Source organism: Furipterus horrens, unplaced genomic scaffold (genome assembly GCF_987537825.1).
Source record: "Furipterus horrens unplaced genomic scaffold, mFurHor1.1.pri manual_scaffold_17, whole genome shotgun sequence".
Classification (NCBI taxonomy): Eukaryota; Metazoa; Chordata; class Mammalia; order Chiroptera; family Furipteridae; genus Furipterus; species Furipterus horrens.
Window position 1 is genome coordinate 118,066,740 of NW_028327187.1, and position 19,734 is coordinate 118,086,473.

Below are 19,734 nucleotides of genomic sequence, written 5' to 3' on the forward strand. Positions count from 1 at the left end.
TCCCTGCACTTATTGCTTTGCCAAGACACCCTTAGGACTGGAGGGGGTCTCCAGCCAGCTCCTTTTCCAGCACTCAGATGCCGGCTGGGGATTGCAGACCATCCTGGGTCCTCGGGGTGGGGGGCAGGGATGGGATCCCGCCTCCCAAGTGCAGCCTCTCAGGGCCCCCGGCCCTGCCTGGTTCCGGGTGCAGCCCAGGGAGGGAGCAGACCCGACACCTCACCTGCCTCCTGTCTGCCCCAGGGAGGGGCAGAGGCTTTCTTCCGATAAGAACACCTCCAGCGTGGCCCTCCGTCGCACCGAAAGGACGGCTGGCTATTGGACCATAAAAAAAAAACGTAAAAAATAACCATAAAAACCCAGAAACGGCCATCCCCTGCGGCCCTCCGGAATGTGGCAACGCTCTGTGCCTACGAATAATTGATTAAAACCATCCCATTCATTCCATCTTCCTGCACCCGACCCTGGCCCATTCCCTCGGCAAATGCACAGGAAACACTTAATATTCTGCTTGGACAACATGCTCTCTGGCTGAAAGGCGGTTCGAGACAAAAAATTTTATTTTTGCCATTGTTTGCTTTGTTATTAGCATTTTTTTCCCCTTTGCCTGCAGGAGATAGACTGGCCTGTTCTATTTCTTAACTCTGTCCTCCCTGGGACGTGCCTTTTATGACTATGTTTTATTTCTATATCTATTATCTTTTCTCTATTTATATCTGTGTGACATCTCTGAACATCTATCTGTGTATTTATTCATATATGTATGTATTGATCTATCATCTACCTATCAATAATTTTCTATTATCTATCCATCACTTATCTGTCTATCATGAATATATGTATGTATGTATCTATCTTCCTGTCATATATGTTTAATGTGAAGTGCCTTAAGATAACAGGAATTCATCCTGTCTCTGTCCCGGAGAACAGGCGTCTGATGTCCAGGGGTCCCGGGGCCGCGCTCCCTCCATGGGCCCCCAAGGAGGGTCCTTCCCGCCTGTCCCAGCTCCGGGGGCTCCAGGCGTCCCTGGTCCGGGGCCGCGTCCCTCCCGTCTCTGCCTCCGTCTGCACGTGGCTTCTCCTCTGGGTCTGCGTCTCCTCTGCTGTCCCTTCTAAGGTCCCTGTCCTTGGACGTGGGGCCCCCCTGACCCAGGACGACCTCCTCTCAGACCCTTTGCTCAGTCTCATGGGCGCAGACCCTGTTCCCTCATTATCTCACGTTCTGACATTCTGGGCGTTAGGACCTCGACCAGCACCCCGTAATAGGGAACCTGCCCCCCACGTCCCCTTCAGAGTCTTCTTTTGAACAACATCCCCTTCAAAACTAAAATACTCTCTCCCCTTTTCTTGAGACCATGACACATTTTTCTCTTCTTTCTCTTCCCATCGTTCTCCCGTGTCTACAGGTGACATTGGGGTCTATCTTTGGCGGCACGAGGTGACCACCTGGCTGCTCACCGCGCTGCCCAGTAAAACCACACGCTTCTTAGACACAAACCCAGGCTCTCTTTGCCACAAATGCGCACAATGCCTTCTGCAGAGGAAACACTTAACAGCCGGCAGCTTGACATACATTTATCTGAAACAGAAGGCTTTAAGATTTTTAACAAAAATAAATAGCGATGCTTGCGCATGGTTTTAGAGCTGTTCCGTTACTTGTGAAAACGTATGGACTTTCTCCCCCATTTCATACATCACGTGCTGAAATGCCCTTTAAAAATGAAATGGAACCTTGTGCTTCAGGAAATGCAATTCTGTAGGCTGTGAATTATCTTCTCTCTCTGGCGGGGCGGGGGGGCAGAGGTCTCCCCTTAGGAATGGCCGCGGGGACTGTCATAAAGCAGCCGTCGGTGTGAAGACAGATGAACGGGAGCCTTCTCTGGTCGGACCAGGACCCCCACGCCGACCTCGGCAGCTGGCGGCAGGCACCCCAAGGGGCGTGCCCCCCTTCAGAGAACACAAGGGAAGGGCCTTCTAGACGAGAAAGGTCTGCAGAGACGGACCCCCGTCATGGGCTGAACATGCGTGTGTTGGCCAAAAGCCAACGTCCAGTGGTGGGCAGAGGCGGGACGGCCCCCGCGTAGCGAGGAGGTATCTTCGGACCAAGAACCAATGCCAGCAGCTATGAAGAATGTCACAGAATCTGCCTCAGGGAGAATTTCTTACAGGGATGGAGCGTCACGTGGACAGGAGACCCAGCCGTTCGGTGCCAACGATTCTCCGCCCCAGAGTCCCGTTACGGCATTCTTTTTTAAAATCCTCACCTGAAGATGGTGTATTGATTTGCAAGACAAAGAGAATGAGAGACAGCGCGCGAGAGACAGACGGACAAACATGGATTGGTGACCTCCTGTACGTGCCGTGACCAGGGATCGAATCGGGAACCTTGGTGTATCCGGGCGACGCTCTAACCCACTGAGCTCCCCGGCCAGGGTCGTTTGATTTCATTCTTTTTTAATTTCCCAATTACGGTTTACACGCGATTTCATTTTGTATCGGCTTCAGGTAGACAGCATCGTGGTTAGACAATTATAGAACTTCCAGAGTGGTGCCCACAATATTGAAAGTGCCCGTGTGGCACCATAGGTAATTATTACAGAAAATAACGTGACATTCAGGACACAGAGAGGCCGCTGGTTTCGTGTGCATCGCTACCTCAGTAGCCACGCGCCGCCTGCGTGGAAAACATGCTTTGCTCGTTAGCAGCGTGGAGATGCTCCGACCGATGAACCCTGAACCTCAATGTTATTAGCAAAGGGCCCGTGTTAAGCCCACAGTGGGTGTCTCTGGTTGGTGGGTCGTGTTTCTCAGGAGTTGGTTCACGGACCCTGGGTCTCTACTATGTTAGTTCTGTGTTTTCTGCTGGGCTGTCTGCGGTGATGCTTCCCTGCAAGTTCATGGTGATGTCCATTTAATCAAAGCAGAGAAGATGGAAAAGGTGCTTTAGTGAGAAAGGAGCCCAGATGGGGTGCCTGAAACACCAGACAGTTCTGTCTCCCCGTCGTGGGGGCTGGAGGCTGGGACCCAGGGGTGCACACGCATGGCCGGCCCCTCCCGCGGCCTCTCTCCTGGGCGTGTGGGCGGCCGTCTCCCCCTGTGTCCTCACACGGCCGTCCCTCTGTGTGTCTCTGTCCCCAACGCCTCTTCTTATAAGGACCCCCATCCTGTAGAATCAGGGCCACCCTAGTGACGCCATTTTACCTTCATCACCTCTGGAGAGACCTGTCCTGAGGGCCTGGGGCTTAGCGCTGCCATACGTTTTTGGGGAGAGACCATTCAGCCCATAACACAAGTCATGTCCACGTCTCGTCACCTGGGCCAGATGCGACTTCCGCACACACTCTGTTGGCAAGAGCTTGTCCCCTGGCTCGTCCTGTAGACTCACTCGGGGCAGGGACTAGCTCCCATAGATGCAGCAGCCTTGCCCCTCCCCCACGGGGACTCCACCCAGCAGACAGAAGGCGTGGGTGTCGGGTGGATGGGCAACAAGTTCTCCTCACCTGTCCCTCCCAGCCGTGACCCCGTTCCCTACTCAAGGTCTCCTTCGCCAGGCAGACCAGCCCCACATGTGTCCTTCTGCTCAGCCAGTCACGTCCTCTTGTGGAAGCTGTTTCTGAGTCCATGTGATGCTTCCATCCTTGCATTTGCATGTTACACGCATGCCTTTGAATTCCCCGCAAACCAGGACGGTACTGAATTTGCTCCTTATTTGATGGACCTCGATGAGTGAAGTGGGAAGGGAAAAAAAGTCCCTTGAGTATCAGCAAGATTACGAGGCCGGTACAATCAGCTATCAGAATCCCTCCTCCTAGGAGTGTAAAGGGCAGACTATGGGCCCCAAAAGAAAAGTGATGAAACATGTAAAAACATTACATGGGAACCGTGTGCGGGATGAGACTCAACAACTGTGTTCTCCTCTCTCTCTCTCTCTCTCTCTCTCTCTCTCTCTCTCTCTCTCTCTCTCTCTCTCTCTCTCTGTCTCCCTCTCTCTCTCTCTCTGTCCCTCTATCTCTAAAATCAATAAATACATCCTCCAGTGAAGAACTTTTTTAAAAAAGACGCACGTCAGCCACTGGAAACAGGAAAACACACAATATCCCCCGTCTTCGAGCATCTCGCCATCTAGAGGGGACCACGGACCTGTGGACACGTCACAACAGCCACATGAGATAAGTTCTGTGTTTCCTTTCACGGCAATTAAAATGTTCCCGGGAGAAACACCGCTTTGGAGCCGTTCATAGAAAATGGGAGGCGTTCTCCCTGGGCAGAAGGATCCTTCAAGCATTCCCCAGGCTCCGGGCCCCTCGTGTCCATGAATCGCCAGCTCTTGCTGGGATAGATGGTCTGACCTCCAGGGAATTCATTATTCACGCTCCAAGGTCCTGTCTGAATGCCACTGCCAATGATACGCTTCGCTTTTTTGGTTAAATATCGTGCTCCTCTGTTGCCTGCCCACCTCCCCGAGGAGCGAGGCTGCTTTACCCCGTGGGAGAAACCCGTGGGTGCAGGAGGACCAGATGTTCAGACGAGTCTCCCGAGATTAGGAATCAGTCCTGAATCAGCCACGTGCGTGCGTGCCTGCGATGGCACAGACATCTCCTCTAACCAGGGCAAGAGTCACGATGAAATCCGCCACTGCAGCGAGTGACACCCCAGGGAGACTCCTCCCCACAGCAGGACTCATCAGCGTGATCATTAGAACGAAGGGCGTTTTTGCGCTCTGCGTGGAGCGGTCCTTGCCTATTCCCGCGAAGATAGCCCTCTGCAGAAGCAGCGCACTGCACACAGTTTTCCTGGGCCGCTTTCTCACCGATGGACGCACACCCCTGAGCCCCTAAAGACTGTCTTTGTCCTGCCTTTGCCCCCCCCCCCACCCATGCAGCAAACACTTCAGCAAACACTTTGAGATCTACAGTGTGGAATCGCGTCCCGTTGGCGCACACGGATAGGACTTTCATAACCGAATTCCCTTGAGATTGTCATAGACGGTGGGACTTCCATGCCAACCCTGCCCGTGACCGCCATTCCTGCTGCCAAACAAACTATAAAAAATATACACATTTTTTTTTCCATGGGAATCGGCAAATTGGCAACGGAGCAGGGAACCTTCAGATCAGAAAAACCGACATGAAGGGACAGAGTCCGAAAGCGGTGCCGGGCACCGTAGACCTTAGAGACATTGAACTTCAGTTCCCACAGTCCCGTGGCGTCGGCCGTGACACTCAGCCATCCCGCGTTAGAAAATAAAATGAAACACAATCGTGAAATTAGAAAGAGAAAATAAAGTAACCAAAAAAAGAAAGAAAGAAAGAAAGAAAGAAAGAAAGAAAGAAAGAAAGAAAGAAAGAAAGAAAGAAAATGTCCCAGAAAGAAAAATAAAAAGATGTCTCCCCTGACGACCACCATTGTGGACGCAATCAATGCTTGTTGTTGGAAGCTGCTCTCTGGGGGCGTGAAGGTGATGAAGAAGAAGGTCATCGTCCCCTTTTCGTCCCCAAGATGAAGAGCGGGCCCCGCACAGATGATCCTCCTCGCTGGAGTGGTGTGTATTCACGAACACGTGCCTGTGACCCCCATATCCACATTCACGGGGCTCGGGAAGATCTCCTTGTGTTTTACGGCCACGGAGCGTCACACTGTGTCCATGGACCACAGCTTCGGTGCCTGCCCGTCTGCTGATGGGCCAGGGGGCTACTCTCAGACCCTAATGCCTGGGAAGCAGCAAGAGAAAAAAATGACCACGTGCCTCCTCTCGACGTTGGCTTCCCAGGGTCTTGCCCGGCCTTGCGCACAGAGCAGACGCTACCTAACAGCCTGGGGGATCCAGGAGGGACTCCATGGCTGAATTAACCAGTGAACGGATGGAGGGACGGGGACCGGCAGCTTCCTCCACACCGGTGACATTGGATTGTGGCAACGGACCTAGAACCTACGGTCACCGGGGTGCGCATGTCTCCCTCTGAGCGTCAAGGTGAGCTCCGCGCTTTGCTGGGCAAGACCCGTGGCACAAGACCCTGGAGCCTCCTTACAGTGAGGCTGGGACCTGAGAACACCCTTCAGCCCAGCAAGGAGACAGAGACTGGGCTCCTGTTCTCACGACAGGTCTTCTTCGGTCCCCTGGGCGACAGTCGCCCGACCTCATGATGACCCAGTTCTGCGCTTCCCACGTCCCGTCACGGGAGCGCCCACAGCGAGCAGACCGTTCCCAGCCTTCGCGGCGGAAGTTCTCGGCCTGACGCGACGGCCCGGCAGCGCATTCTGGACAAAGGTCTGGGCTCAGGCGGTGAGGAAGCCCAGAGGAATCCACAGGGAGCTCGGACGTGGAAATATATTTCCTCTCTGCCCGGGTAGCTCAGTGGGGTGCAGCGTTGTCCAGATGCATGAAGGTTACAGGTTCGATCCCTAGTCACGTACAAGAATCACCCGGCGAGTAACAAACCTCTCTCTCTCTCTCTCTCTCTCCCTCTCTCTCTCTCCACACCCTTTCCTCTCTCTCTAAAAATCAAAATATAAACCAGAAAAGAGACACAGACGTTCGAAGTGCCCCTCCGACGCACGCTCTCATCCTCAACGTGCAGGACCCTACGCGAAGTGAATCACAGGCTCGCTCAACTCAACGCCCAGGGGACCCAGCCCACGGCGCGCCTCCACCGCCCCGAGAACCGAGTTTCCTTGTCAGGTCCCCGGAAAGCAGTCACGGGTTCCACACACGGCATGCGGAGGGCTCGCTGCTCACCGCTCGGCCGGATCCCCGGAGAAATGTCGCGCTGACCACTTCATTGCTTCCTGTTGTTGAGATACCGAGGTCTCCTGAAGCAGTGACAGGCAATTGTCCACTGTGATTAAAAAAAAAATAAAACAGGGTGCTGAGCCCTGATTTGCATTAGCTGCCTAACTGGAGAGCTTTCTACCATGAAAAACATACCAAAGCATTTCTAACTGTGGCTGGAACGGAAAACATGGTAGGGTTGAACTGTCATGTATGTTAGGCATGTGCCAATTTACATGCATGAAATCTGACGTGCCTGTGTCAGGTGACATTGAAAAACTAGCTTGCTTTCTGCAGAGCGCAAGGAAACTCGGCCGTCGCGCAGACTGCGACCCTGGGCTCCTTCTACCGGTGCAGACGCTGTCGTCAGTAAGTCCTTTGCTCTGTGAGGCTGCAGGAGCCGTTCAGTCCCGCTCGGCACGCTCTTGTGGCCACACCGGGCTGTTCTGGGCTGAATGTTTGTGTCCCCCAAGCGCCATGCTGAAGCCCCAGCCCACGCTGGGACGGTAGTGAGGCGGGGCGGCCGGCGGCCGTGAGGGTGGGGCCCCGGGACGGGGTTGGTGCCCTTGTACCAAGACACACCAGAGTGCTCCCTCTCCCTGCGCCAGTGAGACCGTGAGAAGGTGACCGTCTGGGAACCACGGTGAGTGTCCTGAGCAGAGTCCACCCCTGCTCGCGCCTGGATCTCAAAGGTCCAGCCCCCACACAGGGCAGGAAGGTACTAGAATAATAGAGAGCCGTGACAGATCCGTTCTGCAAGACGGCCCTCGTCTGGGCAAGATTCTGTTCCGTGTTCTCAAGGGGGCGCACCTCTTTTCTCGTACAAGAAAAAATCAGATCCTTCTACCTGGCACTCAGTTGCTTTTGGGGAAATGACACCCCCTGATTGTAACACAGCTACCCATCCAGGTTGCCCTGCGTGGGCGGCCAGGGGTGGCGGATGTCACGTGCCGAGCCCAGGCGGTGTAGAGAACAGCTTACCCCAGGTTTTATTTGCTTTCCCGCAGGCTTAGGGGTTATTTCTTCGTGAAACCCTTTCGCGTGTTTGTCAGAGAACAAGGAGCATGAGCCCGACGTTTGAGATGAGAGGACGAAGGATTTCTGTGAGCATGAAGACCACAGTGCACACATCCACAGGAGGGAGCGAGGTGCTGCTGTTCCCACATGCGGTCACCAGGTGGTGCCGCAGACACACGCAAAGGGGACCGGCCGCCCACACACGCCCCACAGCTCTAGCCACGCACCCGGGAGCCGGGTCTGGACTGGGCAGAAAGCACCTCTGTCATCATCATCATCACCTTCATCATCACCTTCATCATCATCATCTTCATCACCATCACCATCATCATCATCACTATCATCATCATCACCAGCACATCACCATCACCGTCATCATCACCAATATCATCTTCATCACCATCACCATCATCATCACCATCATCACCATCACCAACATCTTCATTACCATCATCATCTTCATCACCATCACCATCATCATCACCATCATCACCATCACCAACATCTTCATTACCATCATCATCTTCATCACCATCATCATCTTCATCACCATCATCATCACCATCATCTTCATCACCATCACCATCATCATCACCATCATCACCATCACCATCACCATCATCATCACCATCATCACCATCACCATCATCACCATCACCATCACCATCTTCATCACCATCATCACCAACATCATCACCATCATCATCTTCATCACCATCACCATCATCATCACCAACATCATCTTCATCACCATCACCATCATCATCACCAACATCATCTTCATCACCATCACCATCATCATCACCATCATCACCATCACCACCATCATCATCACTGTTACCATCTTCGTCACCAGCACATCACCGTGATTAATGTTCTACAGAACGTTGCGTGTTATCTACAAACTCACATAACGGGTTGAACATGAAAACCACTTCAGAATAAGATTCTCAAAGACCATTTTAAAGCAGATGATAACCGGACAAAAGCATCTTCTTTCCCCAAAGCAACACCCTTTTTTATGTCACAGAAAGGGACTTTTGGCTCCTGGTGTGTCTACTGGTCTGTTTCCTTTGGTACCCAGTGGCTTTTTGATTTGGGGGGGCTGTTTTTGCTTTGTTTTGCTGTGTTTGCCGGCGGGGGTGTCTTCCTGGTGGACAGATAAAACAGCTGTCAGCACAGATGGCAGTGGTGGCTGCATGACCATGGGAATGTGCTTGACAACATGGACCTCTACGCAGTTAACATGCTCAATTGCGTGTTATGTGTGTCTTGCCAGAACTCACACACACACACACACATGCACACAGAGTTGCATTTATCCTGATGCCCTGCTTTGCAGGCATCCGCGGGGAGACACCTGCCTTTGCACCTCACCAAGCCTCCCAATGCACACCTGTCCCAGAAGTGTTTTCTGTGAGTTCTCTTCCCCCAAACTGCTCAAGTTCATATTTTGTCCCCAGCATCCTTCCTGGATACCCACGCAAGCCACCTTTTCCAGCCAAAGCACACACGTCCGGTTTTCTAGGGACTAGAACAAGTTCTTCCATCAGAAACTCAGTTGAGAGCCATCTGAAGAAAATGAAAACCCTGAGCCACCGGGAGCTGCTCTTGGGCACCTGAACCCCGAGGCTCAGAAAGCTGATTGGGCGTTATCCTCGGGTGTGATGATGATAATTAACTCCCCGAGGCCCCGTGTCTCCTGGGAGTAGGGACAGTCCCCCCCCCCCCCCCCCGCCAGGAAGGAGAAGCCAGTGTGCTGTTCCTTCCTCATCCCCAGGGCTCACAGACAAGCTCACAACCACCTCCATGAGAAATCAACACAATGCTTTCATGGGAAAAACCTCTCTCCGTGTGGGGAGCTTTAAAACATGGGGCCCCAATACTTCCAGGTGATCAGAAACCTATATCTCCATGGGAAACGTTAAAACATGGCAACCAGCTAGATAAATCGTTTGAAAGAAATTCAAGGGTTTTGGTTTGTTTGTTTTTTACAGATTTTATTTATTTTTAGAGAGAGGGGAAGGGAGGGAGAAAGAGAGGGAGAGAAACATCCATGTGTGGTTGCCTCTTGTGCGCCCCTAACTGGGGGCCTGGCTCGCAGCCCAGGCTTGTGCCTTGACTGGGATTTGAACCGGCGACCCTTTGGTTTGCAGGCTGGCACTCAATGCACTGAACCACACCAGCCAGGGCGATTAGTTTATTTTTTAAGTAAAAGTAGCAGGTTGATAATTCAAAGCCACACTCCCATTATACAATCTTCAGTTTTAACACCATGTTGACATGGTCCCTCTTTATCTAAAACTACTATCATTCATTGCACGCGAACATTTTATTGTCACCTCTGTTTGTGGCTCAGATTTCTCTCCAGCTTCTGCTGAGAGCCTGTCTGTACCTCCTTTCCCGCTCTCAACCCTGTATTAATGGACACACTTCACACAAACCTGGCATATGTGACCCGATTGGTAGGCTGTTGTTTATTCAGATCTGAAATTTTAGAGCGGGAAGAACTGAGAGGTCATCTAGGCCAGGGGTGTTGAGTGATGAATTTTTAAAAATCTCAGTGAGAAACAACCCAAGCCATCATCAATGGATGAATGGATAAACCAAATCGGGTTTGTTTATTTCTACAGTGGAATAGTATACAGCCCTGAAAAAGGAATGAGGTCGTGATGCACACTGTAATAGGGATGAACCGTGAAAATATTATGCTAAGTGCCTTGGCCAGTAAGGCTCACTTGATTGGGCGTCATCCCACACACTGAAAGGTCACCAGTTCGATTCCCAGTCAGGGAAAAAGCCTAGGGTGTGGATTCAGTCCCCGGTCGGGGCACGTACAAAGGGCAGCCCATCGATGGTTCTCTCTCATAGATGTTTCTTTCCCTCTCTAACAAGCATGCGCTGAGATGAGGATAAAAACATAAAAATGAAAAACTTGAAAGAAAAAGAAAATATTATACCCCATAAAAAAGTCCCCAAAAGAGCCCATATGGTACAATTTTATGAATGTAAAATGTCCAGGCAAGTCCGCAGAGACAGAGGGCAGAATAATGATTGCTAGGAGCTGGGGAGGGGGGGAGGGGAGGGGCAATGATTGCTCATGGGCGTGGGGTCTCCTTGTGGGTGATGAAAAAGGTCTGCCCCTCAATAGAGATGGTGGTTGTCCATTGGGAATGGGCTAAACATCACTGCGCCGCAGCCTTCAAAACAGCAAGTTTCAAGTTACGTTAGTTTTACTGCCAGAGAAATAATTAACCTCAGTCACCCCTAAGTGATGCGCAGACAGACGGAGGGTCCCCGACACCCCCCACCCCGCCCTCATCCTGCTCCATCGCTCCAGTGGCCAAGCACGTTCCACTCTTTCTTGACACGTGGGCCTGACTTGATGTCAACAGAGTTATCTGTGCACTTTGGGGGGGCTAGGGGGGCAGAGAGAAATCAGGGGTTGTTGGTGTCCCGTGGGTATAAAGCGTCAGTCACGGAAGAGGAATAATTGTGGAGACATGCTGGGCAACCTTTGCCCATAAGTAACAGTGCCGTGCCGTGCACTTGAGATTCTGTGACGTGGTTACCGCTTCGGTTAACCAGTGTTCTTACCGCAGCTTTTAAAAAACATTCCATTTCCAGTTCCCATCCAGATGCAGTTTTTCTTCCATTTTTTCTTCATCTGAATCAACATCGTGTAGGAATCTTCTTGGGTGGCCTCCCCCTTGTCCCCACCCGTGTCCCATCCCCCTCAACGCTGGGCTGTCCATAACCTTCCTTCAGGCGGTGCTGGCTAATTTCAAGGACTTCTCTATTCTCTGTGCGCAGCCATTCTTATTTCTAGCAGAACCCTAGATTCTACGCACTAGATACATCATCATTTCCCAGGGCCTTGTCATCCTGGACTGGGAGGAGACCCGTTTATTTTGTTTCTAATGCGCTCTGGAAAATAAATAAACGAACGCCCTGCTCCCGAATTCAGTGGCAGGAGGAAGAAGAGCAGCGTGGAGACAAGTCTGACGCTCCCTGAGCAGCGTGTCGGGCTCTGGCGTTGGCATGGGATTCAGGGGGGTCTCGGCCACAGAGGGGGAGAGCTGGAAACAGCCCCCGCCTGAGCCCAGAGGAATTTCTGACCTGGGAGCTGACCCCTCTGCTGAAGCTCGTGGCGTCTCTGGGGACTGAGGTCGCCGGTGCCGGTGAGTGAATCTGCTCTGCTAGGCAAGTTGGGAACATGTCTGCTCTGGGCAGAAGAGGCCGAGTCCGGCTTTCACAGCACGCGGTCCGGCTTCTCTTTGGATTCCAAACCCACCTCTCTGTCTTTTTTCTAAACCATTTAGCTCCTTCAGCTACGGCTGAGAAGACGCCAAGCCACACCAACAGGAAAATTTAGCTGAGTCTGCCGGGATCTTCTGTCTCCTTTTCGTCAGTGAGACGCTTGAATGTTTCATGCCATGGCACAAAAACCTGAGCGGATCATGTGCAGAGTTCAGGGTGTGTGAGCAAGTGTCCTCCCCACGCTACCCCCACCTTCCTGTCTTCTTCCCTTTCTTTCTTTCTGCATCCTCAGCTCCGCACTCTCTGTGGTACCCAAATGCATAAGGTGCAGCCCTGTGGGGAGAAACTGTACCCAAATCATGCCAACTAGCAAAAAATAAATGTGGGCAGATCCCAGAGACTGGGTGAAAAATATTTACAGAAACACCAGACTCTTTCTTCCAAAAAGAACGGGTAAAGAGAATGTGCTCTATCCACGCAGTGGAATAGTACGCAGCCCTGAACAGGAGCGAGGCTCTGACTCAGGCTGCAGCGTGGGTGGACCTTGAACACAGGATGCTCCCTGAGAGAACCGAGACACAGAAGGTCACGTGGTGTCTAATTCTATTTATAAGAAGCATGCAGAGCAGGCAAATCCATAGGGACAGAGAGTAGATGACTGGTGGCCAGGATTGGCACATGATGATTACTGCCTGCGGGGCTTCTCCGTGGGGTGCTGAAACTATTCTAAAACCGACAGTTGCTATGATTCCCCCAAATAGTGAACGTGCTAAGTGCCACAAAACCGGACCCTTGCACACGTCCTAACAGTCGATGGTACATTGGGTGTGCGTCTTACCACCATGAAAGCAGAAACTCAAGGCCTGAGAGACAGACCCCAAAAGCCATGCTGGCCTCTGAGATATGGAAGAAAGCCCCGCAGAGGCAGTGGTTTGGGGGAGACTTCCCACCCAGATCCATGGCTGCAGGTTCGCTCACTACGCCGTTTGGAAAGGCGCGTTTGGTTCTCTCCAGATCAAGAGCTGGAGGCAAAAAGCAAACGTGTGCGCCTCTCCCCTTCCGGCGTTAAGTTTCTCCCAGTCCGTCTCAGGTGTCCCGGAGCTCCTGTGAGCCTTGGCAGGCCTCCAAGCGTCCTCACGTTACCCCAGGGAGCGCTGGCGCCGGAGGCCACCTGCGCACACCTGCCCAGGTTTTTCCATTGCGACCGCTTCCCCTCCTAGAAGCGCTGTGCCCTCAGCCGTCTGGGGAGTGCAGAGAAAGTCTGGGAACCCCCTGAGCGCACTGAGCTGAGAGAGGGGCTTGTAGGACCCCACCTGTATCAATTCTACCCCCGAGCCTTTCCTCGGGAAGCCCGGGTCCTCCGGGCGTGCTCGGGTGCTCTCCCCGGGGCCTCGGCGCGCACAGGTGCGAACGCCAGGGTTTCCCGATGCCCCCAAACGCGTTCCCCTCGGCGGCAACGCCGAGGCGCCTGCAAAGAAACCGCTGCAGCCACGGATCCGACCCAGAGAGGACTTACTTCTCAAGCACCGCAGTTCCCTGCTTCAGGGGCCCGGGGGACTTCGCCCCCACCCCACCACCGGCCTCCCCCATGTGCTGCAGGATCTCATTGTTTCCTTCCAGGCCCCAGCGGGTCCCACCTGTCTGCAAAGGACGCAGCTGGCTCGCTCTCTGAGGCCAGACTCCTCCGACAAAGACGTTTGTTCTATTTGGGGCAGCTCTTCCGAAAAGGGGCTGCTTGAAAGCGGGGGTCACAGGGTCTAGCCTTTCCCAAAGCCCCCTGCCCCTCCAGGAGCCCGCGTGTGGGAAGGGGTGGGAGATTGGGTTTCACCCCCGGCGCCGCGCCTTTGTCGGGAGAAGTCCCCGGGGAGCGCCGCGGGGCCGGGTGCCGCCCGCCGCCCTGCGCTGCCTCTGGTCTCGGCTTTCACGCTCCGGCGCGGACTCGGCCCGGAGCCATCTGACCTCGATTCGGGCGCAGTAAGGAAACCTCTCCCACCCGCGCGCCGCGGCGCCCGCCCGTAGCACAGCAGAGAAACGCGCGGCCCGAGGAAAAGCTTTGGGGAAAAGGGCCGTCCGGGGCGGGGCTGACGCTCCGTGCGCCCTGGTGCGCCCTGGCGCGCCGGGCAAGGAGAACTGAAGGGAAAATCAGCCCCCACGACGCGCTAGACGCACAGAGACCGCTGCGCCCTGCACGACTCCCTCCCTCAGAGGATACTGCGCTCTCTGAACCGTTTTTCGGAGGGCCGCTTACTTCCTACGTTGGGAGAGCGTCCCACGTGGGTGGAAAATTCCTCCTTACCACGCGGAGCTCCCCGAGGGGAAAGCTCACGCCTCGTGAATAAGGCTGCAAAAGCCCTTGGCAGCTACAAGCAACCGCCTGAGGGCACAGGGGGAAGATCCAGGGGCGCAAAGCCGCCCGCTCCCCACTCTTCCCCGCGCGTGTCCTCTCCTCCTGCGGCCAAGTACAGACCCAGGCCCATCACTGACTGTAGCCACGACGCGGGGCCTGCTTGGCTGGTTTCAAGGTGTCTTTCCAAGAACCGGCACATTTCAAATTGGCGTCGCGCTGGGTGACAGATCCTGCTCAAAAGCTTTGGTTTCACCTGAATTGAACAGCTTTCTTGTTCAGAAGGATTTTTGTCATATATGCATTCCTGCTAAGACGCTGAGGTTTGCCCGTAGGCAGCAATTTGTTTTTTGTTTTCATCTTTATGTAAAGAAAACCGACCGAGGCAAATATAATAATACATTTAAAGCGTGCCTCATGGGGATTGGATACGTGTCTACTTGGTGGAAAGATGCCCATCCGCTGGTGATTCAACACACCCATCCCCTCCCATAGTCCTCCTTCTCCTCTATTTTGGGGAGAAGGGTGAAGTTCTGCTCACTCAGTAAACTGCAGTTATGCGGTACAGAGTGACCGACCATAACCGTTCCTTTAACAAATTTCATGAACACCAGAATTCCAGCGGTGCGTGTCCCCCAAAGGTGCAGCCCACTCATCTGCCCCACACTCTGGTATCACGGAAACTAGGACTATCATGCGTCCCCCCGACGCTCTTTGCAGACGGAAGTCCGAAAACGCTCTCCCCTTGAAGAAAGAGCCAGCTCATCCCACACCCTGGGGCCCCCCTCATCCCCAGAAAGGTAGCTCTGCCCCCGACTCCATTCCAGAACCGTGGAGGAAGGAATCGCATCCCATGTGGTTGAGAAGGGAGACCGGACAGGCTTCCCTCACTACCTTCTCAGAATCCCAGGATGAGTCTTGGGATGCCAATCCTTTTCAAGTCATGTGTCCATGTCAAGGCACACGGTGCAAAGCATGTTTAAATGTCTACACGTGAGTGTCAAACGCCAGTCTGGGCTTATGCTCTCTGGGAACTGAGGGTCAGCGTCTCCAGGCATCATGAGGAGGTAAAACAAGGCTTCCCAAGAAGATCTTAGTGGTTTTCTCATGTCTACACCAGACAGGGGACGATCCAGAGGAAAAGCCAACAGCCATTAGCTCATTTCTTCTGAGGGGACAGGTGGCAGCGTCTCGCTAGCTTCAAGCAGTTAATGTAGGGACGCGCTCCCTAATATCGACTTCAATACTTTAACAACAACAAACGATATTCGAAGGATGGATGACGGCTCCCAGGTCGATACCCGAAGGAACTGAAAAGTCAGATGCCAATGGATTCTTGTACACACATGGGCATAGCATGACTCAGGGCAGTCGAGAGGTGAAAACGAGCCAAGTGTCCATCGGGGGGTCAGTGCAGAAACAGAATGGGGTCCATCCAGGCAATGGAATATTACTCAGCCATGAAAAAGGGCTCATGGACTAACTTCAGCTCCATCCCCACCCAAGCCAGTCAGCTTCTGCTCAGCAGCCCCCCTCCAGGCCATGCAGGGACCACCTTGGGACTCGGTTCCCTGCTGTGCCCACAGTGCCCCTGGCCGTGTGACAAGCAACACCGCACACCACACCTGCTACGTCTTAAAAACTCTTCGGCACGTAACGAGGGCACCCATAGGCAGAATTTTTGCCGCCCAGTCTCTCTCTGCCTGACGCACACCTTTCTCCTCGGAGACGGTTACCTTGGCTTCCAAGTCTGTTTACCCAATTCCCAGTTGCTTTAGGAGCCCTCTGAGAGCGAGGCACCTTTTCCAAGAGTCCAAGAAGCAAAACAAGACGCCTCCCACCTCCCTGAAACGCCCTACAGAAGCTTCGTCCGTCCAGCAAAAGCGGCCACCAGGTGCTGAGCATCGGCCTGCACCCCCACTGCCACGTCCCCCTTTGCTTCGGAAACACCCGTTGTTCATCGCGATGGGGCTGAGGTGGATTTTGTATGAATTCCGATGTTTATGTTTCACCACTGCTACCCGTGTGCTTTCTTAGCAGGCTCTCTCTGGACGGAGAGAACCCAACGGTGACCTGAAGCTACTGCCCAGGTTTTGCCGTGTGCCCTGACGGTTGATCCGTTCGAAAGAATATCAGTCTGGCCAGGTAGCTCGGTGGTTTAGAGTGTCATCCCTACACACCAAGGTTGTGGGTTCGATCCCTGGTCAGGGCACATACAAAAAGCAGCCAATGAATGCATCAGTGAGTGGCACAACACATCTCTCTCTCTCTCTCTCTCTCTCTCTCTGTCTCTCCCCCCTTCTCTCTCTTTCCCTCCCTCTCTGCTTTGTCTCTCTAAAATCAATACATAAGATTTGTAAACTTACCTTAAAGGTATATCAGTGCTGCTAAAGGAAGCCTGTGGGGCAAGGAAGGGGGTGCTGCCTGATCTATGCCCCCCCGAACAATGCCAGGTTTGCTAGATACAAAGAAGCAAGCAAAGCCCCCAGCAGGCCATTGGTGAGGGCGAAACGCAGGTCCTCTGATGCGATGATCTTATTTTCAGGTGACTGTCCGCGTGGATTAAAGACGAGAAACCACAGTGCGTCCCTGCACGGGGGGCTTTCCAATGACAGGTGAGCTGAAGCCATTGTGTGGGTCCTTCGTGGAAGTTCTGGAATGGGGTCACCTTTACGTTCTCCCTGCCCTGCCTCTTGGGCGTGAGGGCCAGAGCGTGAGGCTCCATCTTTATTTTTTTTTCAGACTGTATTTATTTTTAGAGAGAGGGGAAGAGGGGGAGAAAGAGAGGGAGAGAAGCATCCATCAGCGGCTTCCCGTAGGCACCTGACGGGGGGGTTGAACCTGCAACCTAGGTATGTGCTCTGACCAGGAATCGAACCTGCAGCCGTGTGGTGCCCGGGATGACGCTCCTACCCACTGAGCCTCTGCTGACTTCTTATAAGCAGGGAGGAGACATACGGAGGCAAAAAATAAGTGAAATCCAAGGGCAATGAATAGCTTTTTCAACTGAAAATCTGTGTCTAAGCCACGCTTTCCTTTTCCTGCAGACATCACTCTGGTTTTTCTGTTAGCTGAGCTTCCTTAGTGATGTACCATCGGAGAGGCAGCTCTCTCTCCGCACCTGCTCAGCGGCGCTGCTGCGTGCACGGCCAGCTGGCTCTCCGGCCACGGCTCCCGGGGAGAAATTTAATTTCCCCTGCATTGGAGAGGAGACCGCCTGGCGAGGGAAGGGCTTTCTCTTGCACTTAGCCAAGGCCAGCCACACTCAGCCGCAGGGGAGGGCCGTGGAGATGCAGGAGCTCCTGAAAGGGCACGGGCGCCCAGACCCATTGTGCTTCCAGGGGTATGTGATTGATTTCCGTAGGCGCCCGGCCTTCTGCGAGCGTCCCCTGAGCCACGGGCAGAAGCAGCTTTGTGGGAGACGTCCAGAAACGCTCCCCGGCGGTTCTAAAAGCACGCCTCCTTCTCTGGAACATTCCCTCCCCAGAGTCAAAGGAGAACCCAAACCTTCTTTCCAGAAGCGCGTGCGAGCGCACCGTGAGGCATCCGGGGGGCCCTCCTGAGAACGAGATGACTTCCCCCTACAGTCACCTTGGACATGGAGCAAGGAAGCCATGCCTGACTGCTCGTCGACTCTCCTGGGACTTGGCGGTGCCTTTGACAGCCCAGGCAGGCTTTTCTGTTAAATGGCCTCCATGGATTGAGGAAGCAACCCACCCCTGCAGGAAAAACAAAATCACGTTGCCAATCATTCCCCCATGAAGACACCCAGCTGTTGAAGACCGTAGGGATCTTTTCAGTGATTTCGAGACGCAGAGAACGCGGATAAGGCGTAAACATGGGGCCTCTGTGAGCCATCCTTGATGTGCCCTTCCTTACAGACCCAGGCTGGTTCTTCTGCAACGTCTGCTCTTGGGGTCGTACCTAATGTTGTCACCAGTTTTCATCCGAATGCACGGGGTAATGGGATGACTTTCCTCTGGGTTCTTGGCCAGGAAACTCTTGATCCTGAAAGTCTTGCGGGAAGACATGGCGCAGAACCTTCGACCTCACGGAGAAAGAGCGCAGCCCAGGCAAACTTCTGGTGGCTCAGGGCAGAGACGTCCCCGAAGACTCACCGACGCTTGCAAGGAAAGCATCAACCCACACTTGGGGCACAAAGATTCCTGGGGTGCTGCCCATCAGAATGCCCACGGCTGCTTCACCCCGTCCTGCGTGCGCCCTTGCGCACAGACCTTCAGTCCTGTTCCGTCTGCTCATAGGAACTCCCGCCTTAACCCAGACATGCACATCCCAACCCATTTTGTTCCTTTCCCACCTCCGACAGAGCACGGCCAGGTTTGGGGGGCACCGTCCCCTGCGATGTCACGGAGCAACCAACTCAGCCTGGCCTCATCGACAAGCTGTGATATTTGGGGAGCCAGCCCTTATGCCTCCCTGCCTTTGAACTATGCAAAGCGATCCCTCAGCCCGTCACTGAAATCGAGGTGCGCCAGATTTTTTAAACACTTTTCTTTAGTCCAGAAAGTATTTTCCAACCTCTCTTGTTCAAAAGGAGATTTTAAATCGAACACAATATACAGATGTTTATGACGCTGGATGCTTCCTACTGCTTAGTGCAGAAGGCACCCCCTTCTAGAATGCTCCTGATAGCATCGAACTACTTTTTAATAGGCACACATTATTTTATTAAACTGCCTGCTTTCTAAAAAATGGGAAGGGAACTCATAGAACTTCTCCGAGTGACTGAAGAGCAGAGCAACCTTTTAAAGAACAGTGATACGTATAAGCATCATTTCTTTTTTAAAAAAGAGAGAAAGCCCACTGCAGGAAAATGCAGACCCTACGACGTTGTTTGTATAATTGGTTTACAATGGTTTTAAATTGTACGCTAGGGAGCTTCACACAAAACGCCAGCCTAAGGGACGGGGGAGGGCGGGTGTATTCGTGGCTCATGGTACCGTCAGAAATTACCATAAATTGGCTTAAAACAGCACAAATGTATCCCCTTGTTGTTCTGCGTGTCCAAGGTGTACGATGGGCCTCAGGAGACTCCAAGCAAGCTGCTGGTACACGTCACGCCTTCCAGAGACTTCAGAGGAGAATCTGTTTCCTCCCGATGTCGCCGTATCCGGCACCTCCTCAGGGATACCACCCACCACCCCATCTGAAGTAGCCACTGTTGCCCCGGCCAGCGTGGCTCCGTGGGTTGGGTGTCATCCCACAGAGCAAGAGGTCGCCGGTTCGATGCCCGGTCAGGACAGGTGGCAGGCTTGCAGGTTTGGTCCCGGGTTGGGACGCACGCAAGAAGTTTCTCTCCCTCTCTCTCTCCCTCTCTCTAAAA

At 53.4% G+C, this 19,734-nt stretch overlaps 1 pseudogene; it reads right to left on the reverse strand.

Annotated features, from left to right (window-relative positions):
* Window positions 1-18,265: 18,265 nt before the first annotated feature.
* LOC149991907 (large ribosomal subunit protein eL39 pseudogene) lies at window positions 18,266-18,421 on the reverse strand (annotated as a pseudogene).
* Between the last annotated feature and the right edge of the window lie 1,313 nt (window positions 18,422-19,734).